Raw genomic sequence first — 26,726 nt, forward strand, 5'->3', positions numbered from 1 at the left:
AAGGATACCATGGGCGAATCAGCCACCCCCACCATCATGGGACCGCGCCCATTTCCCTGGCTAACAGTCTTACAGGATAAATCCGACGACCCTCCCATGCTCACGCGCCTGACGCATCTGCGACACAGGAGCCTCCTCCAGCTCCATCCCCTATGGCCACATTCGCTGCTGCAGCTATCTCCTCCTGCTCATCCATTTTCTGTGATGCATACCAACTCCCGCCAAGCTAAAGACTGTCTGTAGTGTCCTCCCCCACACACGCTGAAATGCCACAATCCTCCACTGCGGCGCCTTCTCCACCAGCCATGAAGCCCACCGCTGCCCATTGCAGTGTCAAGGAGCCCACCCCAGATGATGCTCCAGTGGTGGAGACAGATGTTTCTTTCCAGGATTACATGCGAGAGATCCTCCAGGTGATCTCCCTGTTCACGCGGCCCCACATCAGGACTATCATTCATGAAAAAGCTCAAAAGATCGGTTGGTCAGAGGATGGGCTCACTAAGGTCATCGCCCTTGTTGAAGGGCTCAGCCAGATTTTGTTATAATGGCAAAACGCCCACCACACAACCATCAGATTCCTTAGGACCTACCTGTCTGTATTTTTAATGCTAGTGGTCTTAAGCTTATGAAGACCGAACTGAACGTTTCCCTTTATGACCACCATGTGGACATTTTACTTGTCTCAGAAACCCACCTAAAACCCGCCGACGATATCTGTCTCCAAAAAAATTGCTAGCTATCGCACTGACGGACTCCATCGCCGAGGTGGGGGCACAGGAGTGTTTCTGTAAAAGTCATTCATTCATAATCACGAGGTTCTCCAACCACTCGAACATATAGAGCCCTACCTTGGTGCTATAACATTTGCTGCGCCGTATTTGAACCCTAACCTACCACTTCTTGAATCTGATCTATGTACCTTGACATCTTTTGACAAACTCACTCTTGGGGTTGATCTGGAAGCCAAGCATCTGGCTTGGCATTCTTGCATTGATAATCAAAATGGCAGATTCCTCCTTGACCTAGTAGATCCTCTGGCGCTGTCAGTCTACAGCCCCCACACTCCCACCCATATACCAGTCGGCTCTTACTGCCATCCAGACATTCTGCATGTGGCCATGTTCAAGAACATTGTGGTGCAGTTTTCGCTGAATACCCTCAATGAACTGGTCTCTGACCATGTCCACATGATCCTGCACCTTACAGACCTTGCTCTGTCTTTAGACGACCATTCTACCTTGACCATCATGACTGGGACAAATTTTCCAGGATCCTTAATAGACCACTCGGCAACATCTCGACCTGACAATGCCTGCCAATCTGCTTAGTCCTATTGATTACCTAATCACAAAATTCGAAAAGGCAATGAATGCCTCTACTTCCATTGTCCCAAGGGCTTTATACACACTCGATGGCTTGCCTCCACTCTTGCACGAACTCCAAATCCAGAAAAACCGCTACCACAGATAGTGAAAGCAGTTCTGTGATCCTCAGAATAAGCATCACATGAAGCCTGTAAAGTGTGAATTCTGCCACCAGCTCAAGAACTGGAAAATGGGGCAATGGGAGGATGTCCACCGTCCTCCTCCAACATAAATGCAAATGGGCTTTTGTTCAAGCCCTGCAGTGCTCCGCAGTGAAGACAAACCATCCCACCCACACAGTGGTTGGCTTAACTTATCATGTCCTCTTCGTGGTAGGAACTCTGGCTGAAGTATCTGAGACCCAAAATCAATTGCTAATGCAGGACCTGACTCCTGATGAACTCCAGAATGAACACAATATTCTAGCGACCGTTGCCACTTTCAGACAAAGACTACCTCTGTCTGCCCCTCACCGTATGTCCATGGCGGAAATCCAACGGATCCTCCAGCAGAATCGTGGACAGTCTGCTCCAGGTTGGAGGGTATCTTAAACGAACACCTCCACCAGCTCCCACGCAAGCCTCTGGTTTTTTCTACCAGCATCCCGAACCGCTGTCTCACTACTGGCGTCTTTCCCCCACAGTGGAAGCAGGCCAAAATAATTTCCATTGCCAAGCTCTTTAAGAATTCTTCGATCCCTACTAACAACAGGTCCAGTAGCCTACTGAATACCATGTCCAAGGTTCTAGAATCTTTTATCCTCCGCCACATTTCCCAGCTACTGGCGGCAGCTGGGACAATCCGTCCAGAGCAGTTTGGATTTGCTTTCCACCTCTCGGGCTCACACAACATGTCAGCAAGGGCTTTAAAAGAAACGTGTCGACGCCAGCGGTTTTCCTGGACCTGCCAAACGCGTATGACAGGATCTGGCAGGATAATATTTTGTACAAAATGCTGAAACAGTCGACCATCTCCGACATCTACATGAAATCGTGGGTAATTTCCTGCACGATATGACTTTCTTGGTTACTCAGGTCAGTGCTCCAGCTTACATCATATTCCGATGGGTATCCCTCAGGGCTCTGTGTTGTCTCCCACCCATTTTAACATTTACGTTAACGATACGCCGGTCCTCCCACACTGCCACCTGGCGCAATACGCCGATGATACAGTGCTCTATACCACCGACCACAATACAAATAAGCTCACTGCTAGCCTCCAGAGGCAGGCGGACGCGACATTGCCCTGGTGTCGTTCCAAAAAGATTGCCCTCAATGCCGCCAAAACTACGGCAGTCTACTTCATTAAACGGTGCCCAGGTCCCATAGTCCCCTGATACCAAATACCTAGGTGTCAGGGTGGATAAAAAACTGCTCTTCCATCGCCATGCAGAATATGTAACCAAAAAGGACTCAAACTGATATAATAGTTGTACCCAATGTTCACCGGCAGGGAACTGAACCTCGACATCAAGCTCCAGCTGTACAGAATGGTTGTCCACCCTTCCCTCATATATGGCTCCACTGCGTGGGCTACGATTAGTGCTTCCTAGATGCAGACACTCCAGCACCTGCAGAATAAGGTGCTTTGGTGGATTCAGCATGCCCCTCCTCTCATGAGGGTAGGTACCCTTCACGAGGAAATGGACATGGCCACTCTCATCCATGCGAGAGGAGGCAAGGCGCTTCTAGTCCAAAGTAGAAGCCCTACGCGACAAAACATTGGCACGACGCCTCCCTGTCACTGGCACCGACACCCTGTTCCTCTCACCATCCCTGATGTATAAAAGGCGTCCATGTAAACAAATTCACCATAGCTAAACCATCTTTTGTTTATAAAAGTGGTTGCTGATAATGAAATAATGATATGAGATGAAAAATTTAAAGAAATCATTAGTGAGTTATGGCCGCAGATTAATATGGTAATTTTTATTGTAAAATAGTTTATGAGCGTCATCAGCATGTGTTTATTTAACTGTATGTGGCCCTCAGCCTATTGCTCAACTGTACACATACACGACATCCTCTACAATGACACGTGATTTTATTTGCGCTGTGTTCAGAGCAGCAAGATGTGGGATTCTGTATGTGTGGTGCTATCGCTGCACCACTCTGTAGTCCCTAAATGCCTGATGTGAGGCGTGCTAGGGCAGTCCATGCAGTTCCGATGACCACTGTGTCCGGACGGCACAGTAGTCAGCGCCTCTGCCTAGTGAGCAGAATAGCCTAATTCGAATCCTGGTGTGGCACAAATGTTCAACTTTGACCGTTGATTTCAATCAGTGCCTAGTCGCAGCCAATGTCTGTAATGTCTATAATTCTAGATTTCTCTTACATACAAAGTGTTTGTGGAGCACTTCGCCCTCGAAATGTTCACTCAGAAAAACTTTTATGGACATAATAACAAGTGTCATTAAATACTAAACTCCTCCCGAACAGGCCATGAAGGCTCAACGGTACCGATTGACCGCAGCGTCATCGTCAGCCCAGAGGCGTCACTGCATGCTGTTATGTAGGGGCTCTCCCAGCCGTATGTCAGTTTATGAGACCGGAGCCGCTACTTCTCAATCAAGTAGCTCCTCAGTTTGCCTCATAATGGCTGAGTGCGCCCCGGTTGCCAACAGCGCTCGGCAGACTGGATGATCACCCATCCAAGTGCTATTCCAGCCCGACAGCGCTTCACTTCGGTGATCTCACGCGAACCGGTGTCACCATTTCGACAAGGCCGTTGGCACCAAGTGTCACAGCCATTCCTAATATACACTCAAAGGCATGGATTGTGGTGGGAGATAAGTTGCGGTTTCTGTCGTGCTTTATGCTTGCTGATTCTCATCAAATCAACCACTTAGAATCTCCTTTTCTGCATTCACGTACAGTCCATGTTTCATTATATACAGCACATAATATGTAATTGTCATCAGCATTCCATGGTCACGAATTAATAGTAGAATGCTATGTTTTTCAGTGAAATGTCGGAGGACGTCAACCTATTGGACAGTATCTACAGGTGTTAATTCTTTAAATTTCTATCGAATCATTAAACAAAAGACGCTTTCCAGTTAGGTACAAGGAACAGAATAATGATAGGCACTCAGTCAGTTCATTAAAGATCAGACTTAAGAATTATTAAAAAATTCTTCACCCAAATCCATTTCCAACAATGCAGACCATTTTTTTTATACGTTTGAAAAGCTTTTGAAACTTCAACCCCCGAATTTGTCTTCTGAAACTAGAATTAGTCTACAAGGGTACGGTTTTAAATGAATGCACATCAGACAATACACTGATAGGAAAGGCCGACAGAACGAAAACGGCTACCTCTGTAGCATTGCTTCTAAGAAAATCGCCTGCAAAGGATTCGAGTTTCACTCATGTGCATGTAATTCTCTAGTGTGAGCGTAGTGCTGCTATTGTCCGTGTAGTAGTACGTCCTTGTAACATTGTAACACAGTTACGAAGTTTTTACTCTTTTTAACAGAAAAAGTTAATGCTAGTCAGCACTTGCCATTTTGGGAATGATATTTAGCGGTTTGTTAATGTCAAAGGTAGCATTGTTTGTTTCTTCTGCGAAGTGCAGTATTGACGTCTACAGCGGAATATTCTCAAGCAACGACGCTGCGATTACATTCTTTCCTCCTTTTATTTTCGTTTTCACATCCTGCCATTCCTCTTACAACACACATGGAAGTGAAAACTATTAGTCTGAAATATAGTAGCGGACACTTCCTGAGCAAAATCAGCCAGCACACAGACACGGTCAACGCTACACAGGATTTCATTCCAGTAGCATGACACCACCACAAAATATAAAAATGTATACTGCCTGCACTCCAGCAAGGCTGACATAAGCACACACACAGCTAGAAATTAATACATACGGACGTCAAAGCATTTTGGAACATTCGCGGCAAGAACACTTCCATAAGTAAATTATCTGTGCGCCTGCCCATGCGTACTGCTGGTGCGATGCGTGTGAGTTGGGACATGCTGACAGAATGAGGTTTTTCTTTTCTATTAAAGTCGACTTAAAATAACAAAATGTTTACTCTAAAAGGAGACCTTTGCCACTATGTATATTTTTAAAAACACGTCATTACTCGAAATATTCTCGGTTTGTAGAGAGAGATGTATAGTGTTATTTTTCATTTTTTTTAGATCGGGTGCGTACTGTGTGTTCTCTGACAAAATTAAATGTGCTAGCGTTCATCATGCCGACTATTTCCTGTTGGGTAGGCCTCTAAAGTGTGTGTGTGTGTGTGTGTGTGTGTGTGTGAGTGTGTGTGTGTCGGCCTCTCTGTTTCATCTGTGATGCAGACCCGAGTTCTGAATGGCAGGCTTTGCTGACGTAAAACCCGTCGTCTCTTCAGGCAAGCCAAGTCCATACGACGCGGATACTAACTAATTAGTACTGCGTCCTCAATGACTATGCTAGTATTTGGAATGTTAATAACATTTTACGTAATATTAATTATTTTAATAATTTAATAATTTCATATTAATAACACTTTTTTCTGAATATGTTCTCGGTATTTAGGGAGAGGTACACATAGACACATCAAAAAAAGTTTTGCATCAGCTTGATTCCGAGAGTTCCGGAACCTGTACAGGAAATTGGAATAGAGATCAGCATAAACATCATTTCCGCCCTTTGTACTGCTCATGGAAACCACACACTGCACGATATACCACCACACAGCGAGACATTCAGAGGGGGTGGCCCAGTCTGGTGTAAACACCGGTACATCTAATACCCAGTAACACATCCTGTTGCATTGACCCATGCCTGTATTTGTCGTGGCATACTATCCACAAGTTCATCAAGGCATTGTTTGTCCAAAATGTCCCACTCCTCAACGGCGATTCGGCGTAGATCCCTCAGAGTGGTTGGTGGGCCACGCCGTCCATAAACAGCACTATTTAATCTGTCCCAGCAGCTTCCATGACCACTAGCGGCGTACGTCTACCCCATAATGCCACCTCAAAACAGCAGGCACCTCCACCTTGCTTCAATCGATGGATAAATTGTCTAAGGCGTTCAGCGTGACCGGGTTGCCTCTAAACACGTCTCTGACAATTGTTTGGTTGAAGGCATATGCGACACTCATCGGTGAAGAGAACGTGATGCCAATCCTGAGCGGTCCATTAGGCACTTTTTTGGGTCCATCAGCACCGCGCTGCATGGTGTGTCGTGGTTACAAAGATGGACCTCGCCATGGGCGTTGGGAGTGAAGTTGCACATCATGCAGTCAGTTGCGCACAGTTTGAGTCGTAACACGACGTCCTGTGGCTGCAGGAAAAGCCTTATTCAACATGGTGGTGTTGCTGTCAGGGTTCCTCCGAGCCATAGTCCGTAGGTAGCGGTCATCCAGTGCAGTAGTTGGTCTTCGGCGGCCTGAGCGAGGCATGTATCGACAGTTCCTGTCTCTCTGTACCTCCCGCTTATCGGAACAACAATGCTTTGGTTCACTCCGGGACGTCTGGACATTTCTCTTGTGGAGAGCCCTTCCTGGCACAAAGTAACAATGCGGACGCAATTGATACACGGTATTGAACGTCTAGGCATGGTTGAACTACAGACAGAACAAGGCGTGTACCTTCTTCCTGTTGGAATGACTGGAACTAATCGGCTGTCGGACCCCTTCAGTCTAATAGGCGCTGCTCATGCATGGTTGTAAATCTTTGGGCGAGTTTAGTGACATCTCTGAACAGTGAAATTGACTGTCTGTGATACAATATCCACAGTCAACGTCTGTCTTTAGGGGTTCTGGGAACCCGGGTGATGCAAAACGTTTTTTGATGTGGGTAGATACGCAATTAACTCCTTAGTGACCTCATGTAGTGACGATGCAGTATTCATGCTTCGGAAATATACGTGACATATACCGAAAGTCATTGTGGTGATGGGTAATCTCTGGGAGTGCGTACTTACACAAACCGAAACACTCATTCACGACATACTATACAGCTGAGCTACCACACATTAAGATTTTTCGAATGCTGATTTCTCTAAGTGGAAGCACTCAATGTGAGTGAAGTTGCTACATATTTCCATTGTTCTCGTGTAGTCACCAACAAATACTGTGTGGAAGATTTATACATTCTTGATGGTTTTCTTTTTCCAGAAATTGATGATGTTGAGGCACTTGTGATGTCTCATAGGCATGATTGGGAGTTAAAGTTCAGTTTGTAAAAGATTATGTTGGCACTTATTTTTGCGAGTTCAGAGGACATGCTACTGAAATTGATGGTGAGGTGACTTACTCCCTCATAGGTGTTTTACTATTTCTACTGGTGGCGTCTTTGATTGCTAGTAGAAGTGCCCTAAGTCTAGCGCTCGAACATCGCCACTGCTTAAATTTTGATAAAAATCATCAGAAATTACGGCCAAAGACATCTTATAATGAATTCTACTCTGCTTTTGTAAATGATGAAAGTCTATGTGAATGCAGCTTGCCGCTAACTTGGTGTAATGTTTTGTCTGTACAGAAGTGTATCTGTCGCCTTTATCGCTCTTTCCCTCTCACACATAAATCGGTACAATAAAGTCAGGGCTTCGTGTTTTCTAGTTAGGCTGATCCGTGAAAAGACAGAGAAACAATTATGCTAATGGAGGATTCTCTCACTCTCTCTCTCTCTCTCTCTCTCTCTCTCTCTCTCTCTCTCTCTCTCTGTCCTTTATCTGTGTACAGTTTAAATATATTATTTACGTGAAATCAGCCTAGTAGAATCTCTGGTGGAGCCCTTCGTCTTAATATTCAGCGGCTGGCTTGCTAGAAAAGATCTTTACATTTGTTATTATTATTAAGCGCTGCATTCAGTTGGGAAAATCGATCGTTTGAACAATTCGTTCAGTTTACGACAGATCTAAAATTTCAGATGTGGACGAAGCCTTTTTGGACGATTTCAAAAAAACTCAGAGATTGCAGGCTCTCTTCGTCACAGCTGAAACTTCCCAATTAATTACAGGGCCTAGACTATCATCAATGGTTCAGACAGAGAACTCATTCGTCATTCACTCTAGAATAAAATGGTCACAAACCTTATTTCTGAGGAAAATTGTATATTGAATCCATTTTCGTACATGTTTCGTTTTCTGTTGGTTCCAAGTCTCACGCAATTTTCTTTTACAGGTTTTTCTTTCTCTTTATCTATCACGCTAGCGGCACAAACTTTCCTAGCTCGCTTTAGCGCGAAGAAGAGTAAATAAATCTCCTTTAGCAATCCGACAATCTTCCAACCGATACTTCCGAAGCTGTTCCTCTCTCTCTCTATGATAACCATGGAGCATACATTTCTGTATCTCTGTTGTTCCAAAGAATAAACGTACTAGAAAAATACCTTGGCGTCGACGAGCTGTCGGCGCATATATTACTAGAAAATCTGATCAGATACTTTTCAAACGTAAATACATGTGGATGATTTGGTTGACCATTATTAATTATTGCGTGGTAGAGGGTAATTTTCCGTGGGGAGATTACAATCTGTCGTAAGAAGTCAGCCTCTTTCTGCCAACAGAGGGACGCAGGAGGGGACAGAGGTCCAGGGAACTCTCTTGCCATCGGAGCGTGAAGCTGCCACTAAAAGATGGAATAATCAGCAATGATCATCGGCATGATGATGCAGAAGGCAATGGAAACCACTGCATCAAAGGAATATATACACCACTGGCCACTAAAATTGCTACACCAAGAAGAAATGCAGATGATAAACAGGTATTCATAGGACAAATATATTATACTAGAACTGACGTGTGATTACATTTTCACGCAATTTGGGTGCATAGATCCTGAGAAATCATTACCCAGAACAACCACCTCTGGCCGTAATAACGGCCTTACTATGCCTGGGCATTGAGTCAAACAGAGCTTGGATGGCGTGTACAGGTACAGCTGCCCATGCAGCTTCAACACGATACCACAGTTCATCAAGAGTAGCGACTGGCGTATTGTGACGAGCCACTTGCTCGGCCACCATTGACCAGACGTTTTCAATTGGTGAGAGATCTGGATAATGTGCTGGCCAGGGCAGCAGTCGAACATTTTCTGTATCCATAAAGGCCCGTAGAGGACCTGCAATATGCGGTCGTGCATTATCCTGCTGACATGTAGGGTTTCGCAGGTATCGAATGAAGGGTAGAGCCACGGGTCGTAAGACATCTGAGATGTAACGTCCACTGTTGAAAGTGCCGCCAATGCGAACAAGAAGTGACCGAGACGTGTAACCAATGGCACCTCATACCATCACGCCGGGTGATACGCCAGTATGGCGATGACGAATACACGCTTCCAATGTGCGTTCACCGCAATGTCGCCAAACACGGATGCAACCATCATGATGCTGTAAACAGAACCTGGATTCATCCGAAAAAATGACTTTTGCCATTCGTGTACCCAGGTTCGTCGTTGAGTACACCATCGTAGGAGCTCCTGTCTGTGATGCAGCGTCAAGGGTAAGCGCAGCCATGGTCTCCGAGATGATAGTCCATGCTGCTGCAAACGTCGTCGAACTGTTCGTGCCGATGGTTGTTGTCTTGCAAACGTTCCCATCTCTTGGCTCAGAGATCGAGACGTGGCAGCACGATCCGTTACAGGCATGCGGATAAGATGCCTGTCATCTCGACTGCTAGTGATACGAGGCCGTTGGGATCGAGCACGGCGTTCCGTATTACCCTCCTGAACCCACCGATTCCATATTCTGCTAACAGTCATCCTATCTCGACCAACGCGAGCAGCAATGTCGCGATACGATCAACCGCAATCGCAATAGGCTACAATCCGACCTTTATCAAAGTCGGGAACGTGATGGTACGGATGTCTCCTCCTCACACGAGGCATCACAACAACGTTTCACCAGGCAACGCCGGTCAACTGCTGTTTGTGTATGAGATTTCGGTTGGAAACTTTCCTCATGTCAGCACGTTGCAGGTGTCGCCACCAGTGCCAACCTTGTGTGACTGCTCTGACAAGCTAATCATTTGCATATGACAGCATCTTCTTCCTGTCGGTTAATTTTCGCGTCTGTAGCATGTCATCTTCCTGGTGTATCAAATTTAATGGCCAGTAGTATCCAGAGGACATGAGGCCTCTCACCGGAGGAATATTGCGGACTAGTCCCCCATTCGGATATCAAGAAGGGACGTCCACGGGGGAGCTGATCGTGGGGGAAAGATAGAATAACTTATGAAATGGTAACATTCTACGAGCCGGAACGTGGAATAGCAGAGGTTTTTAGGTGGTAGGGAAGCTCGGAAAGCTAAAAAGGGAGATGCTAAGGCTCAGTTTAGGTATAGAAGGGATCAGTTAAGTGAATGGGAATGAGGACAAAGGTATCCGGTCTGGTGACTATACGGTAATATCAATCGCAGAAGAAAGTGGTGTAACGGGATTAGTATTCACCATGAATAGGAAGGGAGGGCAAAGATTGAGTTAGTGTGAGCAGTTCGGTGGTAGGGTTGTTCTCATCAGAACAGATAGCACACTAAACCGACAACAGTAATTCAGGTATACACACCGACGTCACAAGCTGGAGAAGAAGGAATAGAGAAAGTACTGAACTGATATTCAATAAGTAAAAGGGAGATTTTCACCTGATAGTCACGAAGGATTCGAATGTGGTTGTAAGGAAAGGAGAAGAATAAAGTGATACGGTAAAATATGGGCTTAGTGGTAGGAATGAGAGAAGAGAAAGACTAACAGAGCTCTACAGCACATTTCAGCTAGTAATAGCTAAAGCTATGTTCAAGAGTCACTGGAGGATTATGTATAATTGGTAACGGCCGCGAGACACGGGAAGGTTCCAGTTAGATTACATCATGGTCAGGCAGAGATTCCGATATTTGAATTTAAGGCGTTTGCAGGAAAAGATATAGACTCAAATCACCATTTAGTAATGATGAAGAATAGGCTGAAGTTTAGTAGGCTAGTCCGGAAGAATCAGTGCTCAAATGAGAGGAATATATAAGTACTAAGGAATGAAGAAACATGCTTGGACTACTCTAAGGCTATAGATACTGCGGCGAGCTCAATATCCAGTTGCAGTTAGGAACTGATTCACTAAAAAGGGAAGTCATAGAAGTTGTTGGGGAAAGATAGGTATGAGGAATACAGCTGCAAACAAACCATGGGTAACATAAGAAATGCTTCAGTTAATCGGAAAAAGAAGAAAGGAGAAAAAAGTTCAGTGAAATTCAGGAATACAGAAATTCAGGCCACTTGGGAATGAAGTAAATATGAACTGCAGGCGAAATGGCTGCTTGGAGAAGGTGAAGAAATCGCAAAATAAATGGTTGACGCAAGAACTGAATCAGCTTTTGCATAAGTAAAAACAGCCTTTCATGAAATTAATAGCAAGGGCGGCAACAAGAGTGTAATGGAAATTCCAGTTGTAATTGCAGAGGAGAGAGCGCATAGGTGGAAAGAGTACAGTGAAGGCCTCTATAAAGGGAAGGAATTGTCTGATGATGAGATTGTAGAAGGAAAGGGCGTCGGCAGGGAGACAGGGAAGAGATGGAGGATCCACTATTAGAATATGAATCTAAAGAGCTGTGGGTGACATAAAATCAAATAAAGCAGCAGGGCTACATAAGTCTCCATCGAAATCTCTGCAGTCTTTTCGGGGAAGTGGCAACAGCATGGCTATTCATGTCGAATGGCTATTCAAGTTGGTGTGTAGAGTGTACGAGACTGTCGACATACCTCAACACATTCGAGAAAACATCACCCACACACTTACGAAGATTTCAAAAGCCAACAACTGCGAGAACTGGCGCACAATCCATTTAACAGCTCATGAATCCAAGTTCCTGACAAGAGGAATAAACAGAAGAATGGAGAAGGAAACTGAGGATGTGTTGGATGACCATCAGATTTGCTTTAGGAAAGATAAAGGCACCAGAGATTCAGTTCTGACTTTGCGTCTGATAATGGAAGCAAGGCTGAAGAGAAACCAAGATACGTTCACAGGAGTTTTCGACCTGGGAAAAGTGCTCAACAATGTAAAATTGAGTAAGATGCTCGAAATTCTGGGAAAAAAATAATAGGCTATAGGGAAAGGTGGATAATATACTACACACAAAAAATGGTTCAAATGGCTCTAAGCGATATGGGACTTCACATCTGAGGTCATCAGTCCCCTAGACTTAGAACTATTTAAACCTAACTAACCTAAGAACATCACACACTTGCATTACCGAGGCAGGATTCGAACCTGCGACCGTAGCAGCAGCGCGGTTCCGGACTGAAGCGCCTATAACCGCTCGCCCACAGCGGCCGGCTGCTACGCACATAAAAAAAGTTTTGCATCACCACGGTTTCTAGAACTCCTGAAGTGAGTCCCCATCGTGCACATATTGTGAATGACTACATTCAGGATAACGATATAACTCGACTAGAATGGCTAGCATGTCCTCCAGATATGAACCCTTCGAGCATGCCTGGGATAGATTGGAAAGTGCTGTTTATGAACGACGTTATCCACCAATCACTCCGAGGGATCTCCGCCGAATCGCCTTTGAGGAGTGGGACAATTTGGACCAACAGTGCCTTGATTAACTTGTGGGTAGTATGCCACGACGAATACAGCCATGCATCAGTGCAAGAGGACGTGCTACTGAGTATTAGAGGTACCAGTGTGTACAGCAATCTGAACCACTACCTCGAAGGTCTCGCTGTATGGTGGTGCAAGATCCAATGTGTGGTTTTCATGAGCTATAAAAAGGGGGGAAATAATGTTTATGTTCATCTCTATTCCAAGTTTATGTACAGGTTTCGTAACATTTGGAACCGATGTGACGTAATTTTTTTATGTATGTATGTACACGAGGACCAATAAGTACCGCAAAGAAGCACGGCAAGTAACTTAACATTAGAGTTGTAAGCCACAGGGTGGGTGAGGTTAAGGAATTGTAGTACCTAGTCAACTTCTAGTATCTGACATAGGCTTTAATTCGTGGAAGAAATTTCTGAGAATTTACGCTTGGACCACAGCATTTTATGTTAGCGAAACATGGTCTGTGGAAAACCGGATAAGAAGAGTTTCGGAGAATTTGAGAGGTAGTGTTACAGAAGAATGTTGGAAATTAGGTGGACTGGTAAGGTAAGGAATGCGGAGGTTCTCCGCTGGATTGGCTAGGAAACGAATAAGTGGAAAATACTGACAACAAGAAGGGACAGGATGATAGAACATTTGTTACGACATCAGGGAATAACTTGCATTATACCAGACGGAGTAGTAGATGGCAAATACCTTGGAGGAAGAAAGACTAGAGTACATCCCCAAAATTGTTGGGGGCGCAGGTAGCAATTACTACTCTGGGATGAAATGGTTGGCACAGGAGAGCAGTTCGTGGCGGGCTGGATCATAACACTCTGAAGACTGATGGTTCAAAAAAAAAAAAAAAAAAAAAAATGTATACTCAGTGCAAGTTGTTTGGGCACAGTGGCTCAAATGGCTCTGAGAGATATGGGACTTAACATCTATGGTCATCAGTCCCCTAGAACTTAGAACTACTTAAACCTAACTAACCTAAGGACATCACACAACACCCAGTTATCACGAGGCAGAGAAAATCCCTGACCCCACCGGTTGGGCACAGTGGTTCAATCGTCGTGTGGGAAGTTCCGACATTGTGCTAGTGAATATAGGGTGTGCAGTTGGTCAGCACTACGGCATCAGAGCGGAGACCGTCTAAGTACATAGATTTTAAAGGAATTTGTGGTCTAAGTATCCAAATCTTATATTACAGATAAATATTTTCTTTTTGGTAACGGCTGAGGTGGATGTGGAGCAGCCGCTGAGGTCATTGTTATCGAGTAAGTGTCACTGCACTCTGATGCGTAATGTATATAGTGTTTGTTGACGTGGAATGAACAAAGACGCAAGAAATCTAAGACTGTTAAATTCTTTTATAGATGAGCAATTTTGTAAGTAACAATTCCTGGAGTTTTCAAAACTGCCTGCAACATATTTGTCTAAGGTCTTCCTCATTTTTTAACGAGCTGCAGCATTCGCAGTCCACCATTCACGTTCGCATAAACTACTCGAAGAGGGTTTGTAATATTTGTCTTCACAGACGTAACATGAAGCCTTCTTCCTCTTCATTACTTAAATATGTATCTAAGACATGACCAACTGGAATGAATTTCGCAATTCTAAATAAAGCATTTATTGAAAACAAAAAATGTAACTAACTACGAAAAATTGTCCATAAACAACGAGCTTATTAACAAAATGTACTGCAGGAAGGAAATCATTGTTAACAACAAACCCCCCGTTAGTTAAAAAAAATCATCGGATATCTAAATTATAACGCCCTTACGTGTGGCACCTGGTGTGATGGCTTCTCAAAACATGGGGGTAAAGTCACAGAGAATACACTCCATTGTGCGTCTACCTCCATGTTTTCTATGGTCTTTAGGCCTTGTGCTACACATAGAGGCTTTATAATTCACGTATCCGATGATCTGGAGATGACAATATAAGTTTTCTGAAATTACTAATCAAGATGCGACCTGAGTAATAAAACCATTATAGAACATTTTTACCTTGATATGGAGATCACTGTCCTAACAATGTCAGGCAATTACGTGTTAATTTGTTATATCAAGGTTATTATTAACATATTACTTGATTCTTTCACTACACAGTATAAATGACTAGACTCATGCTGCTTTTGATTCTGTTCGTAGTTGAAATTCAGCAGCTGCAGAGTATTTGAACGAATGTCAATCCGTTGTAGGACGCTGCCGTCCAATTCCTGTTTTGACTTTGGCTTGCCAGTGATTTGAGCGTACTTCATTTGTGAAGACAGTCTAAACTGTTTAAGCCGGTAAAGTGAACCAAATAAATGGTTTCATATGCAGCCTTGACGTTGGCTTGCCAATGATTTGATCATAGTTTACTTGTTAAGATGACAGTTCAAAATGTTCAAATTGGTAAAGCGAACCAAATAAATGGTTTCTTGTGTAGCTGACGACAGACTTTATCTTTGTTGACTGATGGAATTGTTTGAAAGAGGAAGTAGGAATTAACTTGGGAATAAACTGTGTATCTCTATTAATTTAGCACTGAACTTCAATCAACTAAAATACAGTACAAGAACATTCATAAACACAACAGGAAACAAAAGTTACACTCACACTCGGGAGTGCTAGACACGTAATTCAGAGGCAACAAAATCTTAAATTCACGATCCTTCATTGCAAAACTTAATTTGAAGTATATAGCTGAAAATTTATTTATTGCAGAACTGTTCAACGATCTGTAACAAAATGGGCTCAACATGCCCCCAGGACCGTATAAGGCTAACAGCGGCCGCCTGCAGTATCATAAACCGTCTGGTTACAGGTTGGTACAGATATCTTCTACAACCCGAAATGAGCATACATATAACAAAATATCCATTTGTGTTCAAACCACGCAACATGCCCGAGCTCGGGAATTGTGATAATTAATTACAGTAACCATTAATAAAGGTCATTTCCTTAGGCAAGAAGAAGCTTTAAATTTCCTTAGAATGAGCTTTAAATAAAAATACACGGCATTGGCTAAGGACGCTGGAATAGCAGTTCAGAAGTTAATTTACTCGTAACGAAAGAAACTCTAACACTTTTCGTGTAACAGCTAAACAGTTTGCCAACGGTTACTGCCATAAGCCGATAGGCCAGTGATTTCAAATTGGAGTAATCAACTAAGACTCTGCCGGCTGCGGTGGTCTCGCGGTTCTAGGCGCTCAGTCCGGAACCGCGTGACTGCTGCGGTCGCAGGTTCGAATCCTGCCTCGGGTATGGATGTGTGTGATGTCCTTAGGTTAGTTACGTTTAAGTAGTTCTAAGTTCTAGGGGACTGATGACCTTAGAAATTAAGTCCCATAGTGCTCAGAGCCATTTGAACCATTTTGAACTAAGAGTCTGTGAAACTTGAGTTTCTTCAGACTTAAACAATGTTTGAAATAACTTATGAGAACGCAGCAGGGTTACGTCGTCGACAACCACCGATACTTCGATAGGAGCACACAGTGCCATTTTCAATGCAGAACTACAATAAGTAAGCCGGCCGGGGTGGCCGAGAGGTTCTAGGCGCCACAGTCAGGAACCGCGAGACCGCTACGCTCGCAGGTTCGAACCTACCTCGGGCATGGATATGTGTGTGATGTTCTTGGGTTAGTTAGGTTTAAGTAGTTCTAAGTTCTAGGGGACTGATGACCTCAGATATTAAGTCCCTTAGTGCTCAGAACAAATTTTTTTGCAATGAGTAAGCGCTGTGCAAGCGAATTTAAAACCTGGGTTTTCATAGAAACACCGGAAAGGTAAGACGGGAGCCATCGCAAACCAAAGATAATCGACGTCGGAAGTTATAGATAGTGAAACTAATAATCAATGGGTGAGGTAGCATTAATTCTGTTCCTCTGCTTCTTGACAAGGGAGAGAGTTAGAGACCACACAGAATTCAAAACAAAAACCACCCTCTCTATTAATTAGGTTACTTGCTAGTTTAAATTCAACAGCTTTCTTAATGACGCTCTCACAATACCAGGAAGTACGTTCCGGAATCTCTGTGTTGTATTCCGGGGGATGGCTGTTGTGAAGATAATATGTATAATGCCGGATTTACGCGGCAGTTGTAAGCGCATGTGACTCTTACACTAAGTACACTGGGCCACCTCAGTCCTGACAGTCCACCAATATATGGCATGCCACAACTGAAAGAATTACTGTAGACACCCGGCTTATGCAAACCAAGGTCATCCTTTACGGAACCTACAAGGACACTGATCTTAGATGGTGGTCGGAAAACAAAGTTTGCTTCATATTTCCGCAAAATAGACTAATCCTCTACGAAACACTCCCTGTGTACAGTAAAAAAGCAGTAGACTTTGGTGCCACCTCGGTATACCATCACTCACCCGGGGCACAGCTGGTCGATAATAAATTCCCCAATACAGAACATTGTCTTGACACTGGTCCTCCTACGGAATACAACAACGCGGGGATTCTGGTAAGCACTTCCAGCTACTGGGATCGTGTTGTTAAGGAAGCCGTTGAAACTAAATTTGTAAGATACCGCCGGCCAGAGTGGCCGTGCGGTTCTAGGCGCTACATTCTGGAGCCGAGCGACCGCTACGGTCGCAGGTTCGAATCCTGCCTTGGGCATGGATGTGTGTGATGTCCTTAGATTAGTTAGGTTTAATTAGTTCTAAGTTCTAGGCAACTGATGACCTCAGAAGTTAAGTCGCATAGTGCTCAGAGCTATTTGAACCTTTTTTGTAAGTAACCTTATAAATAGAGATGTTGGTTTTTGATTAAATTCTGCATGGAGTTGATCTCTCTCCCATGTCAGAAAACAGATGAAGAGAGTTAATGGCACCTAATCACCATCGATAACATCTGACGACAGTTATTTTCGGTTTGTGATTGTGCTGCTGTTTACAGTGTGTGTGAGTGTTACATTTTCTCTGAAAACCGAGGGATTAAATTCCCTTGCACAGCGCTTACTTACTGCGGTTATGCATTAAAAATGTTCGTGTTGAAATATCGGTAGTTGGCGACGACGTCACCCGGCTGCATTCCCATATGTTATTTGACCAACAAAGAATCTGTTTCAATAGGCTCAGCACCTCTTAAGACAGCTTGGTAAAATCTAAATCACTAAACGAGAGCTATAAAACAACTAATACTACTTACATAGTAATAAAATTTATATCTTTCAAGTGGAGTTGGCACATAGGCTGATAAAGATAACATACACGTTTTCACGTAAACCTAGTAGTTAGTGCTGTTAGGCACGAGGCGAAACTCTCTGAAGCCACTAAAGCTTTGTCAATTAAAAATATTTTGTAGACTTGCAAATGCTCACTCTTAACATGGCGAAGTAGAGTTCATCTTTATTGAAGGTTACGGAATAACTTCCCGGCAACCAAAACCCCTTCCAATGTGACACCAACTAATGTGCTTAGCATCCGACATATACCACTTTTGCGAGCCGCACAATGCTGCCGGTCAGGGCGTTTACAACGGGTGACTCAAGTCTCTGAAACGTGGAGCTTCGTTATATTGGTACCGCACGCCCATGCAGGCCTGTACACGATGGTTTAGTAACTCTTCCCCGATGAGAAGCTACCCTTGTGCAAATAATGCTTCCACATACATTCCCAACACAACTGTTATTAGATAGGCATGTGTACACATTTCTCGATCTCCACTGCTGCCTATCAGAACTACTAAAGTACACTTCGACACCACACAAATTAGTGCCTTCCTTAAACTGTCATCCGAGGCGGAACACAGTACACCGCTAAGTGTGTCGACCGTCAGAGTCACCTGCCCGTGCCGCCACTGCCCCTTGGCGGTCTGTCCGTTCTCCCTCAAGGCTAAGGCGCTCCACACATGGCTGAGGAAACCATGACCCTCTGAAACAGAATTCGGGCTGTCACAGCTACATATGGATGGCCATCCTATCAATTTTCTACCAGTTTTATGGACTGTCCTACCAATCTGCTAATTTGACAGCCTATCCAAGATATTTCCTGAAGATTGTGTGGCCAATCTGCCGATTTTACAACCTATCCTGTAATTTTCAAATTAACTACGGTGCTTTTACTACAAAGCACCGACTTCCAGTGATCCCTATTGGCCGAGAGCAGTGGGGACCTGTGGCCATTGGCCAAGAGCATCACAATGAAAGACAGCTAATTGTGGGAGGGGGCAAGGGAAATGGTAGAGGACAGGAAGGTCAGGGAGAGGGAGAACAATTTCCTCAGGTGCAATCTACACCAGATGCAGAAAGTGCTGATGTCAACTATTTTACTGAGAATTCCCAATGCCCTTCTACTTACAGCTCCTGTTCAGCTACCACACTTCCACCGCCTCCTCCCGCCCCACATTACCGTAAATAATCGTAATTTTCTTACTCATTCTCATAAACTTTCTATCGGCACACTTATCTTTGCTCTGCGTATAACTAGTCCATGATCAGCTGACATTCTGAACTGATTTAAGAGCGGCAGATCCCGTTTTGTTTCCATATTGTTTAAAAAATGTAGTTTGTCTTTTGTCCAAACCTTCATTCCCATAACAGCTGTAACGCGAACTCACGTAAGAGGTATGCACCCATTTTCATGTAATTTGCGTAATTTGAAAGTTGTACCAGTGCCATAATGGACGCTTTAAAAAAAACATAGTCAGAATATTATAACCACCGATATACAGTCGATATATGTCCGTCCAGGCGATAGTAGCGTCATCTGGCGAGAAATGACTGCTAGTCAGCCACACACACGATGCATGCAGTATCACTGAGCATGCTGTCCGTGTGCCGTAAGAGGAAGGTGCGCTATCTCTCTGAGTTTGATCGAGGGTAGATAGTGAGAGACCGGTGTTCGAGGAGTGCTGTGGCGATTGTTTCAACACGTGGCGAAACCAAGGTGAAATCACGTCCTGACGTCGTGAGGTTGGGTGGTCAACCCTCGTCACCGATGTCGGACTGGTAAAACAACACAGGTGGCGACCACGGCGAAAGTAACATCAGATTTTAATGCTGGACAGAATACAAGAGTGTCTGAGCTCACAATGCATGTGACACTGTTAATTCTACGACATCATAAATTATGACTATAATGGGTATGTTGGCGCAGTGGTGGAGCGTTGCAAGGTCTGGTGAATCCCGATACCTTCTTCATCATGCGGATGGTAGGGGGCGAATTCTTCGTCTTCCAGGGGAACAGTTCCTTGACACCTATACTACGAGACAGAGACAAGCTGGCGGTACATGTTCTACGGAAGATTCAAGTGAGCATACATGTGGCCAGTTGAGCTCCTACAAAGCACCATGACGGCCTACGAGTATCGTACGCTCGTTCAAGACCAAGTACACGCCTTCATGACGACCTTATTTCTCGAAGGCAGTGGCATTTTTCAACAAGGTAACGCGCCATGTCACACAGCCAGGTGCACGATCTATTGGTTCGAGGAACACAGTGGCGAGTTCTAATTGATGTCCTTGCACGCAGAGGACTGCACCCCCACGGCGAATGCGCAAGAACAGCGCTCGTCTATATCACTCGCTATCCACGCGCAAGCGGACACACGCCGCTGGTAGTTCACTTACTCGGTATCTTGCGGCACACGGTCACTGAGCGACTGCCGGCAGCCACGTTGGCTTGCCATGAGGGTAAGGAAACAGACTATACCTATATAGCTTCGACGCAACGTAGCGGTTCGATGGTGTGCGCTTTATGTCTGAGATTCACCAAGTGCTAGCACACTATAACGAAAATTAAACTTGTAACCGAATACTAATTTATTGTTATTGAACATCATTGTTTCAGTTGTGGAACTGTATACTACCGTGGAATAATAGCTGATGAATAAATGCTCCTTGTTGGTCAGTTACAAAAATCGCACCGACATTTCGATGTACTTTGATCAGAACAAATGAAAAAGATTTACGTTGAGACTCTGACAACAGATTGTAATTATCAACTTTGCTAATAATTAACTAAAAAAATTCAAACTAGGTACGCTGTAGGCTTTTATGTACAAATCGAGCAGTGAGCTAGTAGGACCCGTTACATTTGATAACATGAACCGAAAGAGAAAGGAAGGGAAAAGTTTAGTGGTTGACAAGACATGGGTGGTAATCGAACACATTTCTATCTCGATAATGATTCGAATAAGTAGGCCATCCAAACAAATTTATTCTCCAGGACATTATCTGTAAATTAAATAACGACTAACGTAAATGTCACTGTATTTTATGCGTTTCCTACTTGCACAAAATTTGTATTTGTTCCGTTGACTCAGTGCAGTTTCCGTTTTATGAACAATTTATTATGTTTTTATCCTTAAATGTGCCTTTGTGGCTCTGTGGCTTAAGTTCCAGATTTCAGTACATAGGCTTAGAGTTGGATCTCCAGTTGGTCCTATGGGTTTCTCTGTTATATTGTGCATAAGAAAAATTAATCAAACCTAAGTATGACGTGTTCTCCTTAGCCTTTATTAATCTGATGGAGTATAAATCGAAAAACGTCGTTAAAGAAAGTAGTCACCACTCAACATGTATTTTTGCAGCGTCAGTTATAGCACTGATAAAGCTCTCTTCCTCAAGTAGGATATGTTCAGGACGAAAGAGTTCTTCTTCGCGACTAACTCTGCTACTATATGTCATTTTTAGTAATTTTCTCATAGAAACATCGCTATTTCATAAGTGTACTAGTTTCACAATAATATTATGATGCAATGTGCTTTTTTATCATTTCTCACACTCCGCGTATTTTGTTTGGTAATTTTACTTAAGGTGTAACTGCGTGTTATACCGCAGCTATAAATTATTTTGACATATGACATCATCAGATAGTTTTTTACCTATGTCCGTTGTCATATGGTCCGTTCAGAGACTCCGTCCTACACATGAAACCAAGAAATGATGCAGAAATGATACTGCAGTCGACAACAGTATTCTGTATGTTGGAGGACATTTCCAACTGGATAATGTGGAAACTGTACTAGAGAGAAGCCTCTTTGATTTGGACAGTTGTGTCAGATCAGGTTCTTGTTTGATTGTAATGTTAAAATCATCTAGTTATTAAGCCGCCTCATATTTCGTTCTAAAATAATCGACATTTCGACCCTTCCACTGGGATCTTCTTCATCAAGATGTTTCGGCGTCCACTATTGCTAGAACGCTGTCAGAGACCAGTGTCGCGTTCTCTGATAAACGGGAGTTTTCCCGCGTTTGTGCTGGAGAATTGGGAGAACTGGTTAAAATTCTTGTGGCTACCATTCGTGGGCAATCGTCGTAGACTAGTATTCTCGCGTTGATGCTGAATAAGGGGCGTTATTGACTAAACTGTTATGTATACTATTGGTGGCTCAACGTCATTGGATAGAATGGTATTGTTCCACACTTACGCTGAAGAAGGGTTGTTGGTTGAAATTCCTGCTGCTGCTATTGGTTGGCCTTTCTCTGTCTCGTGATGACTGGGTGTTGTGTGCTGTCCTTAGGTTAGTTAGGTTTAAGTAGTTCTAAGTTCTAGGGGACTGATGACCATAGCTGTTAAGTCCCATAGTGCTCAGAGCCATTTGAACCATTTATTGGTTGGCCATCATCATCATAGAGTGTACAGAAAGCCAACCAACGCGAACAGGTATTTAGACGCCACTTCACACCACCATCCAGCCCAGAAGCAACCAGTGCTCAACACTCTGTGCTCACGCGCTTTACCTATGAGCGATGACGACAATTTTGAATCGGAGTTAGATTTTTTTTTAAAGAGGACAATGAGGGCAAATGGCTATGGTAGTTGTTCAATCGACAGAGCTTTTAGGCGGAATATTAATCACGCTAATAAGAATGATGACAAACCACCTTCTAACTCCGTTAGGTTACCGTTAGTTTCTGGGCTCACTGATCGCATAAGAAAAATTCGAAAGTAAAATGTTATTCAGACTTATTTCTTTACTCAAAAGAAAGTAAAAGATTTTTTCCCGCGAAAACGAATGCACCTCATTCTCTCCACGATGCAGGCGTCTATCAAGTGACATGGGGCTGCGGCAAAGTGTATATAGGGGAAACTGGAACAATTGTTAAAGAGCGTATTAAGGAACACAAACGGCACACGTGGCTAAAACAAAGTGTAAAATCGCCAGTAGCAGAACATCATGAGAACTGTGCCTCTGACGTCGATTCTAATAAGGAAGCTAACATTTATAGACGAAATGTTCGCGAAGAGGTTGAAATTTCTAAAAATGCGTGTAATTTCAATAGGGAGTGCCGCTATACGCTTCCGGCATCGTGACTCCACGCCATCACGGAAGTGAATATGCGGCCGTGGTGTGTGAGAAATACAAACAACGCACCTCGGCAAACAATATTTTCTACATACCCCCTCTCTTGCTCTGTCTGTTTCGCATTAGCCATTGACGACGACCAGACAATAGCAGTAAGAGCAATGTCAATAAAACTACTCCATTGCAAGTGTGGAACAGTGTCTTTCTATTCAATGACGTTGAGCAACCTATAGTATCCATAAGAGTTTAACCAATAAAGCCCCTTCTTCTGCATCAACGCAGGAATATTAGACTACGACGGTGGCCCACCAATGGTAGCCACAAGAATTTTAACCAATTCTGCCACATTTACAGCACAAACGAAGGAAAACTCCCTTGATAAGAGAACGCGATACTGGTCTCTGACCATGTTCTAGCAATAGTGGACACCGAAACATCCTGAAGAAGAACCCAGCAGAGTGATCGAAACAACGATTATTTTAGAAGGAAATGTGGCGCGGCTTAATAACCCATAAGATTTTAAGTTTAGTAACAACGACCATGAAATCCTGCAAACCTACATAATAGATGTCTTTGTCTGATAGATATCGTCATCACTCGTTGTTTCTAGTAAACTTACCTCTCTTCGCCGATATCTTCCTGGTATTTTCCTAGTTTACGCAATCTAATGTTGTAGTGATTCCTAAATAACAGAATTTACTCATGTTTCCTACTGAAAATCATCTACTTCTCAGATTTACGAACGTGTTTCATTTGTACTTCTTGTTATTTCCTACTAAATTTACTCAGCTGCTACTAATGTTCCCATTTAAGTAGACTGTCCCCTGAATTCAACACCCGTAGGGTTTTTTTATATGATCACTTTGTGAAGTGTTTCATTGGTGTAGCTGTTAAGTCTTCCGGCGGATCTATTGAATACGACTGTCGGGTCGGTCATCGGATTACGTTGAGTAAATTCCACATTATTTCTACGAACCGCCAGATGGATATCGTCAGTTGGTTTCTGTTGGCTGCTGTTTAATTACCAACTGCCGTTATCTGTGCAGAGACGGTCTTCTGATGGACACCTCAGATCAACGTCACATGTGCAGTCGAGCTGCTGTATTGATGACGGTAAAGCGTTCAGAGTCGCCCGGAGTGGCCGAGCGGTTCTAGGCGCTACAGTCTCGAACCGGGCGACCGCTACGGTCGCAGGTTCGAATCCTGTCTTGGATATGGATGTGATGGGATGTCCTTAGGTTAGTTTGGTTTAAGTAGTTCTAAGTTCTAGGGGACTGATGACGTCAGCCTTTAAGTCCCATAGTGCCCAGAGCCGTTTGAACCATTTTTTGAAAGCGTTCAGAGCCTGCTGCCATTAACAAAGCCGTGGTCGTCTGCGCGTGCGTCAGGTCACAGTTGCTGTTGCCGTGCGTCACATGCGCCCGGGAGCCAAACCAGATCTGGGAAGCAGTTGCGTCCTCCACTATGCAACGACGGAGTTGTTCCTAGAAGCTCATGTTTTCCGCTGTGTCTACTGGCGTCAAAGACATGGTTCCGGCCTATAACTCAATCCCTATTCGTATGTTCTTCCCCAGTGCATATACGTATTACCTCCTTAATCACCTTGTCACAGAAGGTCGAATCTGAGAATATACTCTTTCCCCCCTCGCACTTGCGATGCTCTGCGTATGATGAAGATGTTCATTAGATAGGTTATGCACCGTACGACATGTGTGACCAACATACGATGTTGCTGTCTAATTCCGAGGTCGTCGTTAGGACCCAACAAATTCGTCAGTTTTGCAGGGAACGGAAGAGTCTGTTGATCCAGTGAGGATGAGGTACAGCGGCTGGTCAGATATACACAAAAAAAAAAGCCGCTAGCCGTATATTTTCTGAAGTTGTTACGTTCGATACACGACCAGTTTCAGTATTTCATTCATGACCTTTCATTCCCCTACGCACTCCACGTATAGAGAATCAGATACATCGATGGATGCACAACCGGAGTCACCAGTACCAGGATTCCGTGAATTCTTTGTGGGCTTGCTGTCAGCTCTTCAAAGTACACACTCCACAAAAAATTTACGGAATGCCGGTACTGGTGGCTCCGGTTACGCTTCAATCGATGTATCTGATTCTCTTTACATGGTGTGCATAGATGCCTTAGGGTGGCAATAAAAAGATGCCAAAAGTAGTTGCGTAAATAAAAAAAAACATCCTTTGAAAACATACGGCAATTTCGTAAATTTTCTTTAGTAAATTTTCTAATGTTTTACCTATTGAGTAATTTTCTTGGAAATTTATTTGCATTACTGTTCTACTTCAGTTCGATTCTACTGTAAAATGAATTACTGCTAAATATCTCCGCTTTTGTGGTGCTATTTAGGGAATTACTTTGCCCGCATGGGCTTGTGTGGCCAGAGTCTGCTTGCTTGTATGTGTGCAGGGCTGGACTTGTTCGTCCGCTTTTGTTTACGTATTTAGGCCAGCAGACCCCGGTGGCAGCAGCTCGACTGCATCTTTCAGGACGGCCGCTGCAGCTGACAGTAAAACTTTACAGCCCGGCGCTGCATGGTCTGAATGCTAATTTGGGAGCTGCGCCCTACCGCCTGTGCCTTCGTTACGCGGGTTCGCAGTGACGCACTGGCAGGGTGAACCGACCGCCTGGTTACACACACGTGAACCTAAAGGCTACCCATGTCCGCGACACCGGACCTGTGCTATAGTTTCGCGTTGTCCAGGGCTCATTGGGAACTTGAAGAACAGATCTTCTCTCAGTTCCATTTTATTACCGACTGGTCGTGTGGCAATGGCGTTCCAAGCAACGGCTTCTTCCAGTGCCCGGAAATCCGTCAGTTGCAAGTAAAACTTGGTTATTTCGCTGTTGAATTCAGCAGTTACAGAAGGGATACGAAAATTTGATTGTAGAGTTACTTCCCCTCTCTTATCTTCAATATCTCTTACTATCCCGGTTAGTAACGTTTAATAGAAACCTACAGGGTTGTAAAGACGAAGGCATGGCCACTGGGTAAGTCCTATGTGATTGTTTTACTCGGTCACTAGTTTTGACATCTCTGTCTCCATTCGGTCGAACCCAGTACAACAACATCTCGATCAGCAAATCGTATGAAGACATATAATTTGCTGTAAGTATATGGCACAAATTTAGCTAATCTACTCAGTATCATTAGATGCTAAACTTTATATATGTAACTTTTTGTATGTAAATGTGTATATAAATCCATGAGACAAAATAATTCAGCGTATGTAAGACGGGCGTCCAAAAAGCGATGCAAAATATTTTCTTTAAAAAAAGCTGGTTGATTTTATTCAGGATTCCCATACACCATATTATTCTCCATTTATTTGGCTACGAAACCCTATTTTCCAACATAATCTGCGTTCACTGCAACGGTCTTATGCCACCTTACTGGAAGGGTCTCTATGCCCGTATGGCACCATTGTACTTTTCGACGTCGGAACCAACGTCTCGCTGCGTCAACAAACTCTCCGCCATCCACCTACTGCTTCCTACGGATTGCGTCCTTCATTGGCTCAACCGGATGGAAGTCGTAAGATGAAAGATTGGGATTGTACGG

Source organism: Schistocerca serialis, chromosome 2, assembly GCF_023864345.2.
Source record: "Schistocerca serialis cubense isolate TAMUIC-IGC-003099 chromosome 2, iqSchSeri2.2, whole genome shotgun sequence".
Taxonomy (NCBI): domain Eukaryota; kingdom Metazoa; phylum Arthropoda; class Insecta; order Orthoptera; family Acrididae; genus Schistocerca; species Schistocerca serialis.